Source organism: Sturnira hondurensis, unplaced genomic scaffold (assembly GCF_014824575.4).
Source record: "Sturnira hondurensis isolate 20B ecotype Veracruz unplaced genomic scaffold, ASM1482457v3 Scaffold0000780, whole genome shotgun sequence".
Taxonomy (NCBI): Eukaryota; Metazoa; Chordata; class Mammalia; order Chiroptera; family Phyllostomidae; genus Sturnira; species Sturnira hondurensis.
In genome coordinates this window covers 14255082-14280123 of record NW_028073411.1, presented here as the reverse complement: position 1 = coordinate 14280123, position 25042 = coordinate 14255082, and positions in this window count along the sequence as shown.

Below are 25042 nucleotides of genomic sequence, written 5' to 3'. Positions count from 1 at the left end.
GTCAAGCTTCTTTCCATCACCATTTATCCCCCCTACTCTCTTCCCCCCATTCCCCTTCAATCACCATACTATTGTCTGTGCCCATGAGGTTTTTTCCTTTGCGTAATCCCTTCATCTTATTCACCCAGTCCACAACTCCCTTCCCTGTTGACAGCATTCAGTCTTTTCTCTCTATCTAGGAGTCTGTTTCTGTTTTGTTTGTTAGTCCACTTTGTTCATCAGAGTCTCCGTATGAATGAGATCATGTGGTACTTGTCTTTTTCTGGCTGACTTATTTCACTTAGCATAATACTCTTCAAGTCCATCTATGCTGTCATGAAAGTTAAGATTTCTTTCTAATTTTAAAACTCAGATACTCCTTGATATGCTAATAGCCTATGTTTCTCTCTGCTCTCCTTTAGGGTTTTTGACAAGAGTTAAAGATCTTTTTGTTCTCATCTATTTTATGAAGAATGACATACCGGTGGGCATGAAGACTCCATTTAAAGGGTATTGCCAAGAATAGGAGAGGGAGAAATTGACGAGGACCTATTCTCGATCCAGTCGAAGAATTGTTGGTTCACATAGCATGAGCTGGTGGGTTGGAGCAGAATAAGCAGCACTGGACAGAGGGTTTGCACAGATTAATTACGACACTGGGTCTGACATTTCTCACTGCTGTGGCCTTTGACAAACTAACCCCTCTGAAACTTTTTTTCTTCATCACTAACGTAAAGATAACTTTCTATACTTTGTTGTGTGTGTCAGCTTCCTATTGCTGCTGTAACGTATTACCATATATTCACTGGCTTAAAGCAACACGTATTTATTATGGTGTAGTTCGAGAGGTCAGGAGTCTGGGATGGACTGGCAGAGGCGGTTCTTTCTGGGGGCTCTAGAGGAGAATCCATGTTCTAGCCTTTTCTGGCTTCTGGGGGCTGTCTGCATCTCTTGGTTTGTAGCCACACATCACTCCAACCTCTGCTTCTATCATTACTTCTCTAACTCCATTCATCCTGCTTCTCTCTCATAAGGACCTTTGTGATTATATTGGGACCACCTGGATAACCCAGAACATGTTCCCACTTCCTGATCTTTAACATAATCCTGTCTCCAAGTCCCCTTTGCTGTGTAAGGGAACCTGTTTATAAGTTGTGGGTCTTAGGGCATGGGCGTCTTTAGGGGCATTGTTCTACCGAATATGTCCCATAGGGTTGTGGTACAGATGATAGCGTCTTTGAAAACACTTCACACAGTGCTTGGCACACAGCAAAATGTAAGTAGACGCTGCTGCGGCTGCTGCTGCTGCTGCTCTGCCTTGCCCCACTGCTGATCACTGCGTCCTCCTTCGTCTGCAGGAACGTGTCCCAGCCTCCCAGCCTGGCCTGGGCAGTGCTCAGAGACCCACCCTGATGCCTGATGCCTTGAGCTTCATGCTCTTTTCACCTACGTCTGATTATAGCCCATTTTGCTCCCTTCCTTATCATTGGGGCTTCATGCTTTTGTTCAAACTACCGCCCACCTCTATCCACAGAATACTCTTCCCATCTTGATTAGATGGTAAATTCTTATGAATTCTACAAAAATCAGTTAAGGCCTTATGTTCTTCAGAAAGCCACCCTGGGCCCCACACAAGAACCATTTTCTCTTATTCAGCTGGGCCGGGTGCCTCCTCTGAGCTCTACAGAGTCTGAGCTCTTGCTTCCCTTCCCTTTGTCATGGGACTTCTTGCACTCTTGCAACTGTCTATTAGAGGTACCTGTTTTCTTAGTGAGCTGTATTTTATTGGGGGCAGGTCACCTCTGCATCCCAAGTACATGTCAATGTTTGGTGCACAGTTACCTCTCAAATCAAGTTTGTTTCTATAGATACCCTCAGGGAAGTGGTGTGGTGTGTGGCTCTCCGAGCTGCACTCTAGACAATCAAATGGTAGCAATGCTTCTAGCTAACGGCAGAAACAGCACTGGGGACCCAGACCGATTCACCGAGCTCTTTAGTATTGAGGCAAAACACCAAAAAGACTAAAACCAGGCAATGCAGGGCCTAGGGACCCCAAATACGTTGGCTGAGAGGCAAATCCCCTTCAGAATCTCTGTGGCAGTGATGAAGGTGGATGGTTTTAGACACAATGTAAGCCAGTCTATGAATTAACAAGATGTGCTTGAGCACTCAACAGTGAACCCTCCTTCCCAGATAGGTAATCGTTGTCTTCCAGATGCCTGTTGCCCCACTGAAGAAAATACACATGCACATGTTCAGATGGCAAGGAATGGTCTTGGGGTGGGGGCAAAATGGCTACAACTTTAAGAAGGGCTCTTTGCACTCTGCAGGTATTATTCTGAGATGCAGCTGGAGATTCAGGATGTGGGTTCAAGTGCCTGACATGAGGAGAAGGCTCACTGTGTTTCCCACATTGCTGTGCACAGGCCCTGGGACCCCTAGAAAAGGAAAGCAAGTCACTCACTGGGTGTCTGCCCACAGTAGGCACACTGTTTTCTAGGCTTGATATGCTAAAATGATTAATTCACAGAATAATCCAGTGAAGGGAAAATTTTCCTGAAGATGATTATGACCATGATGGTGATGACGACAATGAGTGATGATGATGGTTATGATGGTGGTGGTGATTTGTGATGATGGTCTTCATCTTATAGATGAAGAAACAGGCCCAGAGATTCCTGGAGCTCAGAGAGAGAAAGTCGCCTGCCCAGGTTCATAGCTACTCAAGGTAGAGCCCAGACTGGAGCTCACAACTCTGAATCACAGGCTCTTGTGAAAACCTCACTCAGCTTCAAGTAGAAGTCTGTTAAATTAGTGACTAGATGATTCACCTTACAAAGTCAAGCCTTCAACATCTCCAAAAAATCTGTACTTGCTCAGCCCCAGGTCCTTGTGCAGGGCTTCACGCCAGGTAGAACAGATGAAGATGCCCAAGAGGGGCCAGAAAGTGTGCGATGCCATTTGCTTCTCTAACAGTCATGTGACAGCAATATCTCATTTTCTCGCTGAGGCTATTTTGCATTGTGTCAGCAGAACCATTGCTTGCGCTTCTATTCGGGAGAGAGCAGAAGGGGTGTCTGCACTGATACAGGTAGTGGCATCGCCAAGGGCAGACAGCATTTGATGTTTATTATTTACCCCATCATCCACACTCCCCGGCCCCACCCCACAGGACAGGCCACCCGTGCTCTCCTTGCCCTGCTCTCAGGGAGGAGGACAGAGCCCCCTGTACTTATCCATGTGTGTGTTCCTGGGCAAGTCACTTTCCTTCTCTGAGCTTATTTTTCTCATCTGTAAAATAGGGATAACAATTTAATGTACCATGGTGGTTTTGAGGGTTAAATAGGGTGACTGGTAAAATGCCAGGTAGAAAGTTCACTCTGTCGTGGTATTACCCTGTAGATTTGGCTGATTTTGTACTAGGCATTGGTAAATAGGGACGTGAAGGAAAAGCCATGGGCTTAGAGCCAGTTCTGCACCAGCTCATGTTTTCAGTCTCACTTACCAGATTGGTGACATGTCACCTGAGGTTTCTTATTTATTCTAAGGAATCTACAGCATGGCCAATTTTGACCCCTGGAATCCTCCACCTCCCACTATTAGAAAGAGTGGCTCCTCCACCTAAATCGAGGCTCAGCTCCTGGCCGGGTCAATACTCAGGGCCCAACACCTGGTCAGCTAGATGTGGGTTTGTTCCAACCTGCAGCCCACCAGTTTCCAGGGCTATTGTGCATCACCTGTGACCGAGCCTGTCAAACACAGCACCCCCTTCTCCAGAGGCTGCAACGCGGGCCTGCTCTTACCATCTGAGAATAATCGTTGATTGGCTAACGGGTGTGCGTTACTGGGGCACCGGGGTGGACCATATGTAGTGCCTGCCTTCAGGAAGATCCTATTTTAGGAGAGCAAAATAGAAAGGAAAAATAGCAACAATTCACTGAGTGTTTACGGCTAGCCAGAGATAAAGCCAGCACCTTACTCGCAGCCAGTTCTGATACAAGGCTCGTTTTTATAATACAAATGTGTTTTGACACAATGGTTACATCAGGGAACAATTTGAGCTGGACGCCAACTTTGTGCTTGCTTAGCTGAATTTTTGTCCACAAGAAACACCATCAGATAAACAGAGAATACTGCATCCACCTGAACACAGGCAAGTAAGAATACACAAAGCACACACACAACAGCTCACACGTCTTCCAGCTGCTCGGACCTCCGCGTGTACCGGAAGCCACGCCCCACCCCCCCACATCCCACAGTACAACTCTTCATCCAAATTCGTGTCACTCCTTCCACCCCTTCACAATCGCTCACCAGCTACAAGCCTCAGGTCCTTTGCAAGGTCAAGGGCCGTGTTTATTGAACCACTTTATTTCTTATCCACTTACTTGTGTGTAGAACTGAGCCGGCTTTATTAAGTCCCTGCCTTTTTCATTGAAATATGGCAGTGATTAAGTTTTTGAGTGCTGTGCCAACAACTTCATTTCCCCCTTGAGCCCAGTCGTGCATACTGTGATGATTTTTAGCAACTTATATGTCATATTATAGTAGAATTGGCTGTGCGTAATCTCATTTAATTTAGCTTAACAGTGGCAGGTGCGTATTATGTCAGTATTTACTATGTGGCTGTTATTTTTACCAACTTATAGATGTGGGAACAGGTCTCTGGTTGATCAAGTCACCTCCTACTACACGACAGAGCTGAAATTAAAACCTTGGTCAGTCTGAGTTGCAAGTGTAGCTCTTAGCCATGGTGCTTCCAGAACCAAAGAAATCTGCCTCCTTGTGACTCAGGACATGCACAGAGTCAGGAGCAGCTTTTTGCACAGCCTGTGGAGGTTTCCGAAGGACAGTTTTAGAGGGCGGGTGCTGTCCAGGGGAATTGAAGGTGTGACACGGCCCACTGCTTCTGTTGAAAGTGCATGGCATCCTAGGGAATGGAATCCAGGTCTCCCACCTGGAAGAATGGAGATGTTCATTAGCTTCTTCCCCCAAGGGGTTCACTGCAATTCAGACACTGTCAGGCACTTAGACGCTGAATGAAGCAGTTGTCTTCCGTGCCTCACTAAGGAGGGGACAAGGAGACAGGCTTCAGGAGAGAGATGTCAAGGAGGCAAAGAAAGGGAACCTTCAACCAGAAGGATGAAAGTAAGGTCAGAGACTGCAGGGCTCTCCTGTTATGTAAATGCCAAAATGCATAGACCACGGGTGAAGTGGGGGGTGGGGTGGGATGTTGCAGATTAAGAAACAGAGGCAGGGAGTCTAGGGAAGCCTTTGGAAAAGTTTTATTAAGAAACAGAGAAGTGTAATAGGTGGGGGCATGAGAGTATAAGATCTTTTGGTAGAGTTAAGGGACATGAGCTGATGCGATTGCTGACGGGAAGACGGAGACTGAAGTCAGTGGAGAGGAGGGTGGTGCCTGGTAGAGGAAAACGACACCATGTGAAGGAGGAGACATAGCAGATGATGCCCTAGAAGGCAGAGTGCCAGCAAAGCACCAGAAAATGAGAGCAGGACATGGAATAGGTTCTTCCTCACAGTCCTTGAACTTCCTTCTAGTCCCCGTTTGTAGTATATTGTTATGATGCCCCTGACAAATTCATCCAGCAGGATTCAATCCCACCTCTGTCCTGAAACAAAATGCTCACCACTCACCAACCAGTAGGCTGAGAATGGGTAAGCACACACACACACTTCCACACCCTTTCAATTGCCAAGAGATTTCAGCAACTAATTTACATACAACTCTCAAAGGACTGAGTCAGGCCAGCAGGTGGCACATGTTCAGTTTCATTTTATTCACAGTTTGACAATATATTTTCCAATCAGGGAGGAGATGAAAAGGAAGAGAAACTGACCTATGCCAGGCACTATGCTTATGATTTATGGTCACAATAGACCACGTCCGTTGGACGAAGTGCTCTTATTTCTGCTTACTTCAATATGTGTAATCTCTCCACTATTATAAACTGCCTCTTAGGAAAAAAAAATGAAAAAAAAACCCTCCAGGAATTCCAAAAAAGTAGGAGCCCAGACTGATCGGAGGTAAGGCGCTGTTTACCTAAGTATATCCTTGGGGTCCTATTGCATTTTAGTGCTGCATAACAGTATGCATGATGATCCCTTAAGACATGGAGGTGAATATGCACATCAATTTTCAAGAATCTTGTAGAACCTAGGAAACCTGTTTTCTTGCTACAAAAGAATCCAGCAAAAATGATATAATTCTAAACATAAGAGCTTAAGTGAGCCAAATTTTACCAACTTCAAAACATTTACTCATTCTAGAAAATGTAATTCACTGAAATTAAGGAAAGGTAGCACTGGTCAAACTTACCTTGCCATGTTCACTCTTACCATATGACTTAGGCATGGCCACCAGAAAACAGGGTGAGAAAACATAAGTTACAGTGATTTAAACAGTGCTCTCCAGAAAGTCTCAAGTTCCAGGATCTCTGAGATACCAGGAAGGGCAGCTCCTCCAGTCCATGTGGAATTTGGAAATTAAACATAATCCCAGCAATTATCTTTTGTAAAGGTTTCTGATTTGATGAGATATCAGAAACCAACAGTAAATGCAAAATAAAATAGCCTTTGTCGACCACGTTGACCACTCTTCCTGGAGGTGTTTCCTGATAGTTTGTAAGAGTCAGAATGAGGTTACTTAGGCCACTATGGGCACATGCATTGTTCTGAGGAATGACCTTCGCAGGGCCAGTAGACCTTTCCATGAGCTTCTTGAAGATTCCTTGCTCTGACTTGTGCTCTTGGCAAATGGGACCCATAAGAACCTGCTCCTGGGCAAGCACTGTTCTGGGAGTGGCTGAGAGTCATAGACCCAAGACAGTGCTGACAGTAAGATAAACCTGCTGTTTTGGGAGGAGAGGGGGAGATTGGATTAGGGCAGGTGCGGGCAGACTGGGACAAGATCCACGAGCCTTGCTGTATTAGTTTTTGTTAGGGCCATTGTAACTAAGTACCACAAAGTGAGTAGTTTAAACAACATCAATCTTTGGTCTCACATTTCCGGAGTTTCAAAGTCCAAAACCAAGGTGTTGGCAGGGTCGAGTCCTTCTGAGGCCTGTGAAGGAAGGATAGATTCTAGACCTTTCCCCTTGGCTGGTAGATGGCCTCCTTCTACCTGTGCCTCTTCACATAGTCCTCCCTTCATGCTGGTTTGACTCCAGATTTTCCCTTTTTATCCAGTCACACTGAATTAAGCTCTCCCAGTGACCTCATTTTAACTTGATTTCTCCTGTAAAGACCCTATCTCCAAATAAGCTCCAGGGCTTAGGACTTTAACATATGGATTTGGGGGGAAACAACTCAACCCATAGCACATAGTAAGGAGTGCCAAAGTTGCTCTAGACTTAGCAGGGAAGCAGGAAGGATCCCAAGTGGAAGATAATGTATCTGTCACTCAGGCTGAGGTGTGAATGGTGAACAGGAGGATATACAGGAACGTGATTGAAGCTGTTGCATTGTCTTGTAAGAAACATGTTTAGGGGATGGAGAAAGGTGCTCTGTTTTGAAGAAAGCGTTTACGATCATTGTTATAGCATTTAAAATTTTTGAATTTCCATCAATTTTGTCTGGATACATATCAGACTAAAGTTAGGCATGTTATTATCTCCCACAATAATTGGGGAATTTATAAAATGCTCGAAACCCAATATAGTGAACTGAAGAGAAACAGAGCATACTCATGCAATAGAAACAATTTTTTACAGGACACAAGTTTGGATGCAAAAATTGGCAACTTAATTTTTTTATAACTCAACTTAATTTATATACACCTGCTGGCTGAAAATTCAATTCAGGCATTTCCAGGTAAACATTGTGGTATTACTTCTCTGTGGCTGCTCTAACAAAGCACCACAAACAACAGAAATTAATTTTGTTGTAGATCTGGAGTCTAGAAGTCCAAGGTCAAGGAGTCAGCAGGTTTGATTCCTTCTGTGGGCTGTAAGGAAAGTATCTGTCTCAGACCTCTTCTTTGGGTTATAAACAACTTGCTTTGAGAACTGATCACCACAATTCATACATTGAAGTCCTAAGCCCAGCACCTCACAGTGTGACTGTAATTGGAGATGAGGTCTTTAGAGAGGAGGCCATAGGGTTGACCCTCATCCAACAGATTCCAAAGAGGGCATTAGGAGGCAGACACACAGGGAAGACCAAATGAAAACACAGGGAGAAGACAGGCATCTATAAGTCCAGGAGGGAGGAATCAAAAGAAATGAACTCTGCTGACACCTTGACCGTAGACTTCCAGTCTCCAGAACTGTGAAAACATGAATTGCTGTTGTTTAAGCCAGTCAGCCTGTGGCGCTTTGTCCCAATGACTCTAGCAAACCAATTTGGCATATTCTCCTTTCTTCTCTTCACACCATTGTCCCTCTGTCTATGTCTGTCTATGTCGAAATTTCCCTTTTTATGAGGATACCAGTCCTATCAAGGACTACTCTAATGACCTCACTTTAACCTGACTATACAGATCTGATCTCCAAATAAGGTCATGTTCTGAAGTATAGGGATTAACACACGTATTTGGGTGTCACACTTCTACCAATAACAGTTGTTATTTCAGCAGTAGGCACTGGTTAAACTATCGTTAGCTCCAGGCAATTCGGACTGGCCAATAAAAACCATAGGAATGAGGGTTCTAGTCCCTTATTTATGAGGAACTGAGGGGAGTGAACACATGGACCCCGAGCTCTGAATTTCCACGATGCACAGGCACCTCCACCTCCATGAAGGTTGCTCTGTTCCTATTCTGGAAAACCGACCCACTTGCGTCTAGCTAGTGCTAAGGGAGACGGCCCTCGGGTCCTCCTTAACTTTGACTCAGAGTGGTTCCAGGGCAATGAATCCGTGTTCATATCAGTGCGTTGCTGTGGGCTACTCAGTCTTCTTGGTTACGAGATGAGGACAACAAAACAGACGCGGACGGTGTTGCAGGCAGCAGGCTTGGGCAGCAGGTTTGTGAACTCAGGTGAACACCTGCAGGAAGGACTTGCTTTTTGAGTTGGCTGATGCCCCTCAGTCATGCCTGTTCCCATTGTTAATGTTGCTATGGGACTGGGTGTCACTGAGGGTTCAGACGGCCTTGGCCAAGTCCTTGATCTCAGAGCAACCTATGGCCTGTATCCCTGGTCAAGCCAATTAAAATGTAATGATTCCTATCCCCACTATGGTTCCTATGAAAATTAAATGAGATGTGTTCATTGACATTTAGTAAACATTAGAAACGAGCCCTGGTTGGTGTAGCTCAGTGGATTGAGTGCTGGCCTGTAAACCAAAGGGTTGCCAGTTCGATTCCCAGTCAGGGCACATGCCTGGGTTTGCAGGCCAGGTCCCTAGTAGGGGGCGTACAAAAGGCAACCACACATAGATGTTTCTCTCCCTCTCTTTCTACCTCCCTTTCCACCTCTCTAAAAGTAAATAAATAAAATCTTTAAAAAGGAACCAAAAAACCCCAGCAAAACAAAAAATATCTCCCCTTTCCCTATTGTACAATTTACATGGGAGTCTTCACTGAAGCCTCTGTACATCCTTAAGGCAGTAAAAAGGAAAGGAGAAAACTCCTGCCTTCCCTCCACGTTCAGTGTTCCTATATTAATAGTCTTTAATGAGGAAAGATCAGTAAAATAAGCCATTTAGTCATGAATTCATTTTTAACGTAGAGGAAGCTGATTAATTTGTTGCTGGATGAGTGTGCTCACTGGTTAATGAATTTTATAATGTGGTTAAATTCTGTACCTGTTCAATGAGGTTTTATTTTATATGCGTGTACTTAGCACAGACATTCACTTAGTAAATTTCACTTCATGAATATTTATTTAGCAGAGTTTCACTTTTCCACATTTCAATGTATTTCGTGCCCTTGTGTGAGTTTTGATGTTCTACGGGACTCCATAAGAACAGGACGGTTGCTGCCTGCTTTCTCCAGACTCCGAAGGAAAGTGAAGGCTCAGCTTCTCCGAACAATGGCCTGTAAACAACACACACAGAACCAAAACCCAGTGCTAGTGAAGTATTAGCAAGCTGGTGGCTACAGGAATGAAAGAATGAACATCTGCAGAGGGCACAAAGGTGGGATTCTTAAAAAGCAGACTCAACACGTTTACAAATATATATATATATACATTTGCATGTATATTAATAAAAATAATACTACCCATAGGAGTTTGTTAAACACTTAACACGAATTAGCTCATGTAATCTTTACACGGTTAATGATGGTATGGCAACCCTTTTACAAAAGAAAAGTGCGAGTGGCAGGTGAAATAAATTTTCAAATTCACTAAGCGGTGATAAGGCCCACTATGGCCCCCTGAAGTCCCATCCAGTCTGCAGGCCACCGTGCCTTGTGCAAGAATGGGGGAGGGCTTGGGGCAGAGTCTGTGGGTGTTGACTCAGTAAACTGGGCCCCTTGGAAGGAGAGAGAAAAATAAAAAATGGTAAGTTATATTTCTTGAAAGTTTATTATGTGTTAGGTACTTCACATGCAATACCTTGGTTGGTTCTCAAAATAAGCTATTGAAATAAATACTATCATTCTTTTTTTAATAGATGAGAAAACTGAGACACAGAAACACTAAGTAACTTGCTCAAGTTCAAAGAGATAACAAGCAATGGAGGCAGAATTCCGGGATCATTGCCACTCACCTAGACTCCCTTTGGGGTTGGGGGCTGAGGTCCTGACATATTCCCACCTGAAGCAGAGGTAGCTCAGACACAGGGACAAGTCTTGTTCTGAAACAAAGTCCTGGAGTCCCTTCAGGAGCTGCGATGTTGGGAAGACAGTTGGGGGCCTACACTTAGGGATTCTTTGGGGGAGTCTGAAATAAGTTTCTTATTTGCTTTATAGTTTATTTTTTTGGAGAAAGACCCAAGTGAAAAGGAAGTCAAAATGGCATACCATAGTATGCAGAAAAACCATTAGCACATGCATTGTGTAACGTACAATAGCTTTTTTATCTACTCATCTAGTTATGAGTACTCGGGATGCTTTCAGATCTTGACCGGGAGAATATTATGCTAAGTGAAATAAGCCAGTCAGAAAAAGATAAGTACTATATAATTTCACTTATACGTGGAACCTAATGAACAAAATATGCTAATAAACAAAGTAGAAACAGACTCATAGATACAGAGAAGGGACTGGCAGCTTTCACAGGGGAGGGGGTTGGGGGGGTGGGTGAAAAAAGTGAAGGGATTAAACAAAAAAAAATTGCTCATAGACACAATCATAGACACAGCATGGTGATTACCGGAGGGAGGCTGGGGGAAGTAGAAGAGGGTAAAGGGAGGATAAGTGGTGGTGGAAGGAGACTTGACTCGTGGTGGTAAGCACCCAATTCAATACACAGATGATGTATCATAGAACTGTACACCTGGAGCTCGTATAATTTTATTAACCAATGTCACACCAATAAATTCCATAGAAAGAGAAGTGAGCTAGAGAACAAAAATTAAAACATTTTTAGAAATGATGACACATTCAACAAAATCACTATTAAGAAGTTATTTCAATATGGTACATTATTGTTCAGAGCATAATATAATCCTTCCAGAACTCAGAGTAACAGGAAACAGTACCTGCTGTCTGTATTTCATAATGCAGGTCATAACCAAGGGAAAATCCAGTGGGACATTTCAGGTGTTCTAGCATATTCCAACAAAGACCTTTACAGACCCTATAAGCAAGAATATAAACAGTCAAAGGAATACTATGCATGACCTAAAATTGGATTTTCCCACCAAACCTGTATTTGATGGAGAGAATAATACTTTTTATTTAAAACAGAACACACACAAAAAGGACACAAGCCTAAAGCAGCATCTACTAATGAGATTAAATCATGAATGGAACTTCCAAGTGCTAACAGACCATCTTAGCCTCACTGGAAGTGAAAGAATGAAAAGTTTCTCCTATAAGTTCTTGAAAAGCCTGAAGAGCTTTGGATACTCATCAGTCTGGAAAGTAGAGTAGGCGTGGATGAGCAACCCCTGAAAACACCAGGCTCGCACATGCACGAGACTTATGCCAGTTGTTGAGGTGCTTCTACTCGTCTGCAGGGGAGCACTTGACCTCATTGCTTCTTTTCATCCTCACCACAAGGGAGGGAAAGCCACCCTCACTCTCCAGTTGCAGGAAACAAATGCAGAGAAGTTAAGGAAATTGTCCAAGGCAAGGCAGCTCCTTAGCAGCAGAAATCCTCACCTGTGTTACTCTAAAGATTATTCTATTCTTAGGGTAGCATACACTTCTCATTTACACTTCTGAAGAATGGCTTTAAAAATTGCTTGTTAACTTTTATGGATGGGTGCAAGCAAACAATGATTAGAAACCGTTGAAAAGAGCATGCTTTGTTGAAGATCAGATTGTAATAAGAACAAAGAACCACCTTGACTCATTTTTTTTTTAATCTTTGAAAAAGCAGCTTCTGACATAGGGCATGGCAGTAACACAGGCTCCAGTTGCAACTTGACTGTGAAGTTCATGAGAAATTTTGGGAATGAGACAACCAAGCTGGGAAACCACACTGTTTTCTCATTCGCAGGACTATATGAGGCGATGTCAAATGTCCTGATACATCCCCCAGAAATCTCATGACGAGGGAGGGTGAGGAAAGGCCATCATGACCAGTGAGAGTATTTTATGCATTTTTGGGCAGCAGAGTCAAGAACAAGTTCCACGAATAATTCACAAGATGGGTCCAAATAGGAGCCAGACATGTTATTTACAAAAGGCTTTATGTATCAGCTGATGCCCTGGGCTCTTAAGTGTTCACTCGGTGAACATTTTCACCCAGGGACCCATGAATTAGGAATGGATATTCCCATTGTTTATACGGTTACACAAAGTCTCAGGGCAAGCACTGTGTCTGAAGTTTCGCAGCTGGGGTTGTCAAACCCCATTGCCTCTCACATCTGTCCAGGTTGCCTCAGGAGAGTGAGAGGTCAGAGTAAGGTGGCATCTGAGCTCTGTGCCCCCCTGAGGAATGAAAGGGCCAGAGACGCTTTGCTGGAGTGAAATCTTGGGTTGCAACAGAGCTCTGACTTCCGGTCAGGCAAAACAGAAATAATCATGAATGGTTTGCTCAAGTGAGGAAAGATAGTTATTCCAAATAAGTGTTCCTAGGCAAGCTAGGCAAGTTAGCGATGCTGGAGGCAGGGTAGCTTAGCGAATGAGTAGGTAGACCCTTGAGTCCCACTGCCTGGGCGTGAGGCCCACTTCGCCACACCCTGAGTCTGTGAGTTTGGGCAGACACCTGAAACTCCTGACGGTCCATGAGTTCATTCAGGTCCATCGAAGACCAGGCGCCAGGATGAAATTAGACATCTAAGAAGACATTTATTGGGAGTGTAGATTAGTATAAGCTTAAAATGCCACAACAGAACGCCACAGAGTAGGTGGCTTAAAAAGCAAAAGTTTACTCCAAATTCTAGAGACTGGAAAGTTCAAGGTCAAGTTACTAGGCAATTAGTTTTCTGGAGAGAGTCTGCTTATCAGGTCTCAGATGGCGGCTTTCTCACTGTGTTGAGAGAGGGAGAGAATGTCCTTTTTAGAAAACCGCCATTTTATAGGGTTAGCACTTTATCCTTGTGACCTTATTTAAGTTTATTTACCACCTAAAAGTCCTGTTTCCATATATAGTCACTTTGGTGTTAGAACTTCAACATATGAGTGAGGTGCAGGGGCTGGCACAGTGCACAGCACGGAGGAAGTTGGGGAAGATTGGGGGAGCCCGCAGAAATGTATATGGGTCCTATCTTTATGAAAGGAGCCAGGGGGACAGAAGAGTTGAATAGGAAGAATCCGACCACAGCCCACTTTCAAGCGAGGCTTAGCCAGGCTGATAGGTGTTCCTGAGTGGCCACCCATCAGAGGGGTCCTACATCTCACTAGGATGGGGGTGAAGGCCCTACTGCGCTCTGTTAGTGGGCTGGCAGTAGCCCAAGGGAAGTGTGGCTTTAGCAAGCATGGCGATGGGCACAAAGGGGCAGCAGCTGGGACCATCAGCAGGTGGTGCCTCCTGCAGCAAGAGATAGGAGCACGCACCCACCCTGGCTGCTTCTATGCACAGACAAGAATATACTGTGAATACTGCATAGCCCAGAAGACTCTTGGCAGGATTAAATGAGTTAATATAAAGTGCATGGCTCAGTGCCGGGCACATGTGAACACTGAATACTCATTAGCTCTTATAAAAATGTATTTCTCCTACACCTGGTCATGGGGTGACAAATGTAAAGTACTCTAATTACGCATTCATCTCAGGTTGTGTTTGTTGATCGTCAACACCCTTACTTCAATTAAATATGCCATTGGTTTTATTGCTTTGTAAAAATCTTTCCCAGATAATCACCGTGGATGCTTGAAAAGGTTATTGCTCCATAAAAGGGATAAAGTGCTCAATTTTCCTGACTCCAGGCTGGTGACCGTAATACGCAGTCATAGTTGCCTCGGTTATTTATATGTTTCTAGTTCAGTGGAGCTACCTTAAAATTACAAAGTCTCAGGTTTAAATGCAAAATTCTAAGCCATCTGGTCCAAACACCATGCTCTATCTGGAGTTCCCAAAGAAATAATAGTTCAGCCTCCCCTTTACCAATGGTCACGATGGAGAACCCACTGTGTCATAAGGCCAGCTGCTCCTTTTCTGGGCTGTGCTCAGCCTATCTTCTTTCTGACTCGTGACCCATGCTCCGTCTGTCTCCACCCTCCACTTTTCTCCATGAGGCTGGTCTCAGTGGACTACATTCCTCCTTTTGGTTGGATTTAGCCAATGTCCAACAAGATATGGGTGGATGGGAGGAGAGAAGTCAGGTTAGTCACTTCCTTGGGTCTTGCCCCAAGGGTCACATAGGACAGGTGGGTCCCTGATTGAAGTCACTGCTTCTCTCAAGCCAATGGATGCTGGGACCTTTCTCATATGGTTCATTTTATTAACCCAGGTGATGGAATTATCCCTGTGGTTCTATGGGCCACAGAGCTTTTTAGTTAGTTCCATTGATAAGTCCATGTTGAGTTATCTCAATTTCAGTTTGCCATCTGTTTCTTGTTCAGAGCCTGACTGACCCAGACTGCTTCTAACTAATTGAAAGATCTTCCTTATCAGGGCAAGGGGACCCCTTGTTCCATCCGTTGGAGTCATACAGACAAGGTCCCATGCATCCCTCCAAATAGCAGCTGTTTAAATCCACAAGGTGGATCTTAGTGGAAACCTAAATCTGTGGACACTGCCACTTTCTAAGCCGAAGTTTCTGTGACAAAAATTACGAGAGGCATTCTGTGAAAAATCAAATTCAAAAGCTAAGTGCTCTCCCTAAGTATTTTGCTGAGCTCAACAATCCTTTGTACACTTGCCTTTGTACATTCAAAAAAGTTCTCCAAGTCCTTTAATAATCTACTTAAACATTTAGTCCTCACCACTTCCTAGGAAAACATACTCCTTCCTTGTCGACACTAGACAGTCTCTCTGAGTGTGTCGAGTGAAGTGTTAGAGACTTTAATTTGTCCTCAGTTGACTGTGCTCAAGTTCCCCTGAAGACACACTGTACATCTTTAAGGCTCGTATGCATTTATTGTCAGTGATCAGTAAAAGAGCTGGGGAGCAGGAGGTGGAGAAAAGGAAAAAATGGGAGAGGAAATGCAGGAATCTACAACCTCACCATGCAAACCCCTGGGTAACGGTTTTATGAATAATTCATAGTCTTCTTATTGTACAGAAGCATATTTTTTACTATGGTAATGATATACTCTTTTTCAATCCTACCTTTTCCAATTAACATTATAAGCATTGTCTCATGGTTTCTTGTAGCTCTCTGAAAAGTCTCATGTTAAGACTCTGTGATACACCATGATGTACCATTGAGTGTCTGTACGACTACCACCTAACCATATCCTGTCAGCGGGTATTATAGGTTGTCTCTACATGATTGGTTTATGAGCTTTGACTATTCTAAATGCTGTTACAATCTTTGTCTGTTAAAGGGTACCTTTGGATGTTAACACTTGCTGGCATTTCCCTTTTTAACATTTTCCTTCCTTATGTTTCCTTCTCAACAACAGCCCTAGAGGCCAAAACATATAAACAATCGCCCATATCAGCAGCAGGAAATCTATGAGTTTCCTCATAACCACATGTTGGCCATCAAGATGTTGGCATCACTGTCAACCTTACTAATGTTTCGATTCCAGCCATTCTGACATTGTTTGTGGACTTGCTTAATGCCGAAGCAGTTACAGAAATAATTATTGACGCAGACTTTCAATACTACCCATCAAAGAGTGCTCTCCTCAGACCCAAATTTGTTCCTGACTTAATGCCGGAGGGGCTGGTGCTTATAAAATACTCAGCAAGATCTCTCATTCTCTATATTTTAATATGAATCATGTTTTACTTTTATGTGTAAAATATAGCATATATACCTTAATAGACAGTTTCGTTGCTTTCAATATCACTTTCATGATATAACTACTACAAAATCACTTTAATGCAATTTTTGTTCATAAGTCTCTTTTCAGGCATTGTAGTTTCCTTAAAAAAGATGTATTGCAGCAGAATTAGTCAGCTAAAGGCTCTAGTCACTGTTAAGGACCTCGATGCATATTGTTAAATTGCTTTCTAGAATGCTTTCACCATTTGAACTTGAAGTATGATCATGTCTTATGATAAACCTTTATCGGTGTTAAACATTATGTGCATGCAGATTATATATATAATTTGATAGGTGAAGTAGTCATTCATTTCCCCTACCGTTAACTTAAAATATTCCTAGACTGTCTGAGCAATTATCTATTTTTTTTTTTTTGCTTGGTAATTGTTTTACCTTCTGGGAGGATATACTTTTTCTCTCCTGCTCCTAAAATTGTGGGCTTTGATACAAACCTTCCTTACTCTGCTCATCTATTTCTGAAATTTGACCACAATGCCCCTCACTTTTCAAAATACAAGGAACGAATGTCACGGGAGCTGCGGAGGGAGGACGCCCAGGTTGCGTCTGGTCTGTACCACCAGGTGCGTCCTGCTGAGTTCCAGTTCCAGCCCCTCTGGAATCATCTGTGGTTGTTCTCACGCTCAGTCTGTTGCAGAAGTGGAAACTAACCCCAAGGTCCCAACTCCGAAGTGCAGCCCACTGTGTGAGATACCGTGCTGCTGGGTCTGATGCCTGCAAGGGCGCTAGCTCCCTTTCTTGCTCTCCGTTGTGTACTGATGGCTGTCACAGAGAGGCAAACCTGTGTGTGTACTTGTCAAGTCACTAAGGGAATGAGTCATCAAGTGGACCCTTGGGGACAGTCCCACAGAAAAGGGCGCAGGCCAGAAGGGTTCATGAGTGATCCAGGCAGTGGCCTGCAGAGTGGGGGGGGGGGTTGAGGCTGGTCTGCGGGGAGGAAAGCTGCGTCACTGACAACGGTTAGCATCACCTGTGCGTGGCAGGAATAAAAAGCAGACCTACTGCTGATTGTTTTCATTGCCATGTTTCAACTCCCTCCAGACGACGCACTCCTCCCCGTCGGCTCCCAGGGCAGACGGCTCCCCTGCCCTGTCCTTCATGTGCTGCTGGACCCAGAAGCAAGTCCTCTTCTTAGTGTGGCCGGAAAAAGTGTTAAATGAANGGGGGGTTGAGGCTGGTCTGCGGGGAGGAAAGCTGCATCACTGACAATGGTTAGCATCGCCTGTGCGTGGCAGGAATAAAAAGCAGACCTACTGCTGATTGTTTTCATTGCCATGTTTCAACTCCCTCCAGACGACGCACTCCTCCCCGTCGGCTCCCAGGGCAGACGGCTCCCCTGCCCTGTCCTTCATGTGCTGCTGGACCCAGAAGCAAGTCCTCTTCTTAGTGTGGCCGGAAAAAGTGTTAAATGAAGACGGGTGGAGGAACACTAATGTCTACCAGTCTCTATGAACTATTCCAATATTCTTTCAACCAGCATTTGCTGAGTACACGCCAGGAGGGCAGTGCTCAGTGAGGTGCAGGCTTCTTGTCTGGTTGGGGACTTGGGCCAAGGCGTGACCATGACATGGAATGCTAGGGCCTGTCCCACAGGTGGCATTTTTATGAAGTGTATGGGGGGTGCTGTGGAGGTGCTCAGTTCTCCCTCTGAGGACGAGGGGAAGGTAAACCCAGGAGGTGGTGTATCAGCTGGGCTCTGAGAGGCACATCAGCCACTGCCAAGTAGCCAAAGAAGGAAAATGTTTTGAGTAAGTCACAGAGGCATAAAAAAGTGTGGCCTGTTTGGGGATCCAGGCTAGTGTGTCCAGCACTTTTGCGGCTTGAAATGTGGCCAAAATTCAGAGGAGTGGAGAAAGGACATGAAAGTCAAGTTGGGCCATGCTTGCGAAAACCAAACTCCAGCGAGCGAATTTGCCTGCTGTCAGTGGGCAGCCATCGAAGCACAAGTGAGGATGACTTCCCCTGTGAGGATCCAGCCCGCCGGCAAACTTGAACTTCCTGTGCTGCCAGCCAGCCAGCTGCGGAGGTGGAGCGCGGGGTGCCACCCACCCGCCTTCCCTGTTGCGGTTCCTGTCCTGTATTAACTGCCATGTCTCTTCACCTCCCCAAACCGCCCGTGTTTATTAACGATGGCCTGTAGCACGTCGCTAATGTGACATTTAAAAAACCTGAGGTTGTTTGAATGACAAGCTTGCCGAAGACACCTGTTTGAAATCCTACACGTCTACCAGCCCCCACAGCCTCCACAGAAAAGCTTAAAGCGTTTTCAAACTCCAAGTGTTGTTCACAGGAAGAGGAGCCAAGCACGAAGCACTCCGAATATTCGCTGTTGTTTTGCTCTCGACGAAAGTGTCAAGGTCTTCGGCAGGAAAGGCCCATTGTTTCTTGTGAAGGGAGAGCCAAGTACCTAGGGTGACAGGGCTGTGTGTGTGTCGAAATGCTGCGCAGCCAGGCACAGGGCCCAGCATCAGGACTGCATGGTGGGGAGAGCACTGGCCACAGCACGAGACAGTTCTGGGCTCATGTCCCAGCCTCAGTTTCCCTGCCCCCGAGGAATCATGGTCAAGGTCCAAGGAGACAAGAATACACTGAAGACATTAACTCTGTGTCCAAGCAAGGTCACATGCACAGTTAATCAAAAACAATAGTGCTGCTGACCTGTCCTAGCTGGGAGGCAGGGCCTCGGTTTCTCTCATCCTCTCTGTTCCAGTTCTTTCTTGGGCCCCCAAATGGTGTATGGCATGTGCCCACAATTGTCAACTCATTGTCACAGCCTGTGGGTTGTTAATCTGGTTAAGTTTAGATTGCTTCATGCAACCTGAGGTTTCTGCCACAGCAACACTCCACAAGCTTTGTACTTCAAAGTTGTTTCTGGCTCACACAAAACCCATGGAGAGACAAGGTAATTTTAGCACAGTTGTGTGCAGGCCACTTGCTCCCGCTGGCTGTATGGCTGCTCCGCCAGGAATTCCACAAGATCTCTCCTGAAACCAGCTTCCTCAGCTACCCCTTCACACTCTCTCCATTTCTACAAGGATAAGTTTCAGTGTTCAAAACACGCTAAGTCAATGTTGTCTCAGCAGTCCCTGGCCAGGCCCCAACTCGGGGCCAGGACAACCTGACTCAGTGTACCGTGGGAGGTGGGAGGTGGGAGGTGGGCCTACATCACCGAGCCCCTCCACCTGAACCGGCGGGGTGCAGGGGCAGGCGGGCTGTCCCCAAAATGAGACCTGTGGACTGACGGCTCTCGGGGCGAAGGGGACATGGCTGCCAAGCGCTCCTCCTGGTTCCTCCTCTAAGAACGCCCCACAATGGCTCCAGCCCAGAAGAGATTATTTTTCTGGCTTCTGCCCAGAACAAGTTAAAAAATTTAAGGTATTCATTTCAGTTAGAACAGCCTGTTACTTAAAATCTTGGCACATTAAAAGAAGAAGAAAGGAAAAAGAAAAAGACTAAAACGAAAATGGAGGGAAGGAGGGAGAGAGAGAAGAAGGAAAGATGAGGAGGAGAAAAGAGAAGATGAACCTTTTTTTTTAACCTAGAAGAAGTTAAAATGTTTTAGAACTTGCCCAGAACTTGAAGGTCACCTAGTTTCATGACCTTCTTTGGAGAAGGAGGTCTGAGGCTCAGAGAGGTGAAGATATTTGTCTAAAACCCCAACCTCGCAAGTAGATGAACTAAAATGCCGTGCAGTGCGTTCGCACACTCTGGATGTTTAGATAAACAACAGATGAGATGGGAGCAGATCTTGCTGGGCAATTATCTCCCCCAGAGGGGAGGTAAAACCAGAGGACCCAGCTGCCCATTTTTATAAAGTTACTTCATTTCTGTGAGGAGAGAATCGGGTTGTTTGAGTACCTGGCCACCATCCAGAGAACTGGGGCTCTGGAAAGGGTTTGGGGTGGGGGGGACAGTGATGGGGAGGGAGGCTCCCAGCTGGGGGTTTGGGAGGGGATCTTGGCTCTCCACTGAGGAATGTGTAGGAATCCTTCACAAGACACGGTTGAGAAATCCCTCCAGGATGGGTCAACAACAGCAGGTGCCCAACTGCTGGCCAAGGATAAAATACTGAGGTGAGCAAAAAGTCAATTAAATACCCTGCTTTGTTTTTCTCTTCTCTTCAGCCTTCTTGTCTTTCTTCTATAAACCCCAAGGTGATTGCATTGTTTCAGGTGTCCAAGCCCCTGGGTGTTTAGAGACCCCAGCATCTGTTTTGCGTGGAGTTTGTGATGGAGCCCACAGCGTGGAGGGACTTTGTATATAACTGGGGTCTCTACCGATTTTTTCTTATTTCTTCTGGTCATGAATTGGTGTGTGCTGCTCTGAACAGGTGCAGTAGCCAGAGCGTGGCACTGGTGGTCAATAGACCTGTATTAGAATTCAGGCTCTGCTTCTTTCTGGCTGTGTGCCTATAAGGAAGTTAGCTGATGTCTCTTGAGTCTCACTTCCCACATTGGACCACAGGGACAAAGCCCATGGGGAATCATGAGGCCGACAAACGGGAGGCATTCCATCACCAGTTCTTTGTCAGCAAGAGAGCTGCAAAGTTTGCCCTTCTTTTCTCCCTGGTGTCAATCCCTGTGCACCAAAGAAGTAGCTGATCGATCTGCTCATTCACTCACTAAGTTTTGATAGCACGGGCCAGGCACTGTCCTAGGCTCTGAGGATTCAGGAATGAACTGAAGACACAATATCACTACTTTCCTGGAAGTGGGGGTCTAGTGGGGAAAATCTATAAGCCAACAGCAGAAGAGAAGCTTCACCATGGAAAGAGCTTTGTCTTTTTTTTCACTGTTCCATTCCCCACCTGTGAACAGTGGCTGGCACATAGAAGAAAAATAGAATAAAAGAAACAGAAAGTAGTAGGACATTACAGAGTAGGGGAAGCCCCTGCTAGAGAGGTGATATTTGAGTAGAGCTCTACGTTAAAGTGAGGTAGTGACCGTGGTTAACATTTATGAACCACAAAATGAAGCAAGCACAGTTGTTGGAGTTTACCATATGTTGAATTATTCAGCTCTCAAATTGCATTGTGAAGGGGTGACTTTATCACTGCCATTTCCATTCTGGTGACACGAGGCTGTGGGAGTTAAGTGGCCTGCCCCTGGTCACACGAACAGGAAAGAGAGTTGGAGATTTGACTGCAGCGGCCTCACTCTAGTCCGTGTCTTCAACCACGGTGGGCACTGCCTCGATTCCATCAGGTGCAGATGAAGCCAGCCTGGGCCCCTAAATCCAAATTACAGAACAAAGGTCCAATCATCCCATGTGTTTCAGAAAACAGCTATGGACCTCAAAAAAATTTAGATTCCTGAGACCCAGCTCCGCACCTGTGAACCAGAACCTGCTATAAGTAGAGCCTGGTCGTGCTTCTTAACAAGACCCTCTGGTGATGGGCTGCATGTACAGCCATCATTGAGAAAGCTTTATGTGTTTAAGGCTCTACTGGAGGATAGGGGCTGTGGGCCATGGTGGGATGGAGGCAAACTTGGGTCAAATGTCCCCTGATCTGTGACGCCTCCCCCAATCCAGGTGACCACCAGGCATCTTTGTCTGTCCTGTCTCTGTTCACCACTCTGTCAGGCCTTGCAAGCTGAACCTCTTTGCTCCCTTTGGCCGTGTGCTCCTCTGGGACAGGGACTGTGTTCGAGCCCCATGTCCCAATTTTACATACATCAGAGGCCTCACGCACATATTGCAAAAACATCCAGGAGTGCACACACTAGGATTTCGGGGTGCAGTCCGAGAGACACAACCATGATGGGGGAAGACAGGGCAGAATGACGTGGGGAGGAAGAGAACTGAGTGAGGACAAGCCTGGCTGTGCAGGCCCCATCCCTCCGAAGCTGTGCATTTATTACACAGTGCTCTTCATCACTCTCTCTCCCTCTGCAGGCCTGACAACCTGTCATTTACCTTTTGTCTCTATGATTTCCTTGTTCTAGACACTCCGTGTAATTGGCATCATATAACAGTCATCCTTCTGTGTCTGATTTGTTTCAGTTAGCATAGTGTTCCCGAGGCCCCGCCATGTTGCAGCCTGTGTCAGAATGGTCTTTCTGTCCCTGGCCGAAGAACGCGTCCTTGTATGGATGAGACATATTTGTTCAGCCAGGCATCTGTGGGAGGAGGCTTGAGTTGCTTCTACCTTTCAGTGACTGTGAATAAAAATAAGTTAGAATTCTTTAAAGATAATATTTTTCTTCTTTTTAATTATGTTTTATTGATTATGCCATTACAATTGTCCCATTTCCTCCCTTCAGTCTCCTCCGCCTTGCACTCCCCCTCCCTCAATTCCCCTTTAGTTCATGTCCATGTGTCACACGTTCTTTAGATTCTGTATTTCCCATACTATTCTTGCCCTCCCCCCGGTTTATTTTCTACCTACCATCTATGCTACTTATTCTCTGTACCTTCTCCCCCCTTCTCCTCCTCCCACTCCCCTGTTGCTAACCCTTCATGTGATCTCCATTTCTATGGTTCTGCTCCTGATCTAGCTGTCTGCTTAGTTTGCTTTTGTTTTAGGTATGGTTGTTAAGAACTGTGAGTTTGCTGTCCTTTCCCTGTTCATATTTTTGATCTTATTTTTCTCAGACAACTCCCTTTAACATTTCATATAATGAGGGCTTGGTGATGATGAACTCCTTGAACTTGACCTCATCTGAGAAGCACTTTATCTGCTCTTCCATTCTAAATGAAAGCTTTGCTGGATAGAGCAATCTTGGATGTAGGTCCTTGCATTTCATGACTTGGAATACTTCTTTCCAGCCCCTTCATGCCTGTAAAGTCTCTTTTGAGAAATCCGCTGACAGTCTGATGGGAACTCCTTTGTAGGTGACTGTCCCCTTATCTCTTGCCACTTCTAGGATTCTCTCCATTTTAATCTTGGCTAATGTAATTATGATGTTCCTTGGCGTGTTCCTCCTCGGGTCCAACTTGTTTGGGACTCTCTGAATTTCCTGGACTTCCCAGAAATCAATTTCCTTTGCCAGATTGGGGAAGTTCTCCTTTATCATTGGTTCAAATAACTTTTCTACTTGTTGCTCTTCCTCTTCCCCTTCTGGTACCCCTATAATTCGGATGTTGGAACGTTTAAAGATGTCCTGGAGGTTCCTAATCCTCTCCTCATTGTCTTGAATTCTTGTTTCTTCATTCTTTTCTGTTTAGATGTTTCTTTCTTCCTTCTGGTCCACTTGATTGGTTTTAGTCCCAGTTTTCTTCTCATCACTATTGGTTTTCTGTGCATTTTGCTTCATTTTACTTAGTGTAACCTTCATTTTGTAATCTAATTTGTGACTAAAATCAACCAGTTCTGTGAGCATCCTGATCACCACTGCTTTGAACTGTGCATCTGATAGGTTGGCTAACATTATGGCTCAAGAAGAAGAACAGCTCAAAGCCCCAGAGCCAATACTTCCAAAAATAAGTTTGAATTTTAACAAATAGAGATGGGAATGGCTAAAACATTTTTTGAATTTGAAAACTCTTTTTAGTTTTCTTTTTGCAAAGTTGCTACAATCCCTGGGGAGAGAGGAGGGCAATGAAGTAGGACATTGTACACCAAGAGAAGGGAAAACTGAATTTTGTTAAAATGAGAGCAATGACAGCTAATTGAAAAACAGTCACTTTATGTCCTTGGAAAATAGGTAGGAGCCTTCTTTACCCAAACAAGAACATTTGCAAGTGATTAGGAGGAAAAAATTTCTATTCAAATTACCTTTAATCTGCTTCTGTCATGTGCACAGAAGAAAGGAACAAAGGGACGACTCAAACTTTTCTTCTTTTTCACTATTTGAATATTTCAGAAAAACATAAAGATCTGTACCATCCAGATAATTGCCTCAAAAACCATGTTTGTTGATGGCTTGGATTTTTTATGTGTATAGGCACACACACACACAATCTCATGGACTTGACTTGGAATGTGTTGGCCTTGACATTCACAATGGACAGTGACAGTGGAAGGACTGTTCTAACACCAATAGTGAGTTTCTATTTACAGACCCCGTGGATGTGTCCACAGAAGGTGTGTTAAAAAATGATGAATGCGCATGTATTGTGTGCCCATGTAGCCTGGCTGTGCTCACAGCTTGTAAGATGCACAATGATTCCTTAAATAAAGTCATAGTCCCATTTAACACATGAGCCAACTGACCTTCTGAGACAGTAAATCAAAGGTATCCAGAGTTACCCACGTTTTAAGTGATAATGTCAAGATTCAAACCCCAGCTTTCTTACCAGGATGCAGATAAACAGAGAAAAAATGTAAATTACAGCTGAATTGGATACTTGAAGTGTAAATTAGAACTAGGTACAGTCTTTAATTGTGTGGAAAATGTAAATTGCTACTAAAGATAGAACTTCCAAATTACAGAAAGCGGAAATGGAATCTGCCATGCGTTCTTTTTTGAACTCCGTGCTCAGCTTTTAATATGCAGTGTTGAATGCCTCAGCAGCATTCTTTCACATTTGATGAATTATCCCAGAGCTCTCCTAGGTTTTCTGGGGTTGGGGGGCGGGATGCCCACACAAGACAGAGTTCGCCAAGGTGACCCCAGGTCACAGCTCTTTTTCTAAGAGCGTGTTTTTCTCA